The sequence below is a fragment of the Chrysochloris asiatica genome, unplaced genomic scaffold, assembly GCF_000296735.1.
Source record: "Chrysochloris asiatica unplaced genomic scaffold, ChrAsi1.0 scaffold00199, whole genome shotgun sequence".
Classification (NCBI taxonomy): Eukaryota; Metazoa; Chordata; class Mammalia; order Afrosoricida; family Chrysochloridae; genus Chrysochloris; species Chrysochloris asiatica.
The window spans coordinates 3,156,296-3,157,361 of NW_006408717.1; positions in this window are offsets into that span (position 1 = coordinate 3,156,296).

The window sequence follows — 1,066 nt, forward strand, 5'->3', positions numbered from 1 at the left end:
AGCCAGAGTGTTCCTTGGAGGCCAGGATGGCCAAACTTCGTCTCTCATACTTCAGACATATTGTCAGGAAGGAACAGTCACTGGAGAACAATATCATGTTTGGTAAGGTGGAGGGTCAGAGAAAAAGAGGAAGGCCCTCAACGAGACGGACTGGCCAAGTGGCAGCATCAATGGACTCAAGCATGGCAATGACAGTGAGGTTTGCCCATGACTGGGCAGAGTTTCGTTCTGCTGTGCTCAAGGTCGCTATGAGTCAGCACCAACTCGATGGCACCTAACAACAACAACAACAACAACACTGGTCTGGTGAAAGGAGATGGGGACAGGATTCTTTTGATTCAGTAGTAATTGTTATCCTGACTAATTAGTGTATCGTGACTAACTGCAATTAGTGCAATTAGTCATAAGTGTAAAGGTAGAAGTTGTGTGACAAAATGGGGAGAGTAGTTAATCTTACAGTCCAGAAACACAGGACAGTAGGACCAGCAAGTGGGAAGAGAATGAGCAGAACATGGGATCCTAACTAGAGAAGACACCAAAAACGAAAGCAGAGGTGATGGCATGGAGAGAGAGAGCATCTGAAGACTCTAAACTCATGGAAAGAGAAAGTTTGTATGTTGACAGGCTGGTTTGCAAAATGTGCCCTTTAGTAATTTAAAGACTATATATTCCTGTGTGTTTTTGTGCACATCGCAAAAAAATACTAGGAATCAAAAGAAAAGAAAAGAAAAAAAAAAAGGCTACTGTAAGGAGAAAAGGTGCACAGTCAGTAATGTTTTGAGTGAAATTTTATTGTGTGTGATTGCTGTGCTTGGGGATATTCACAAGTGTTGATATAGCAATGTTCTGTTAAGTTATTAAAGCAATAAACTCATCCCCTTCAAGAAAAAAAAAAATGGTAATAGAAGTAAAAACTGTTAGCTGATGGTGCCTGGAGGGGGCTGTAATCGTTGCAGTTGAGTATGAAACTGATGATCTGCCCTATAACTCTTATTTCTACTCACAATAAAAACACTCAAATTTGGCTTCAGGATATTTGTACCTTTAGCATGCCAATAGTCATGGC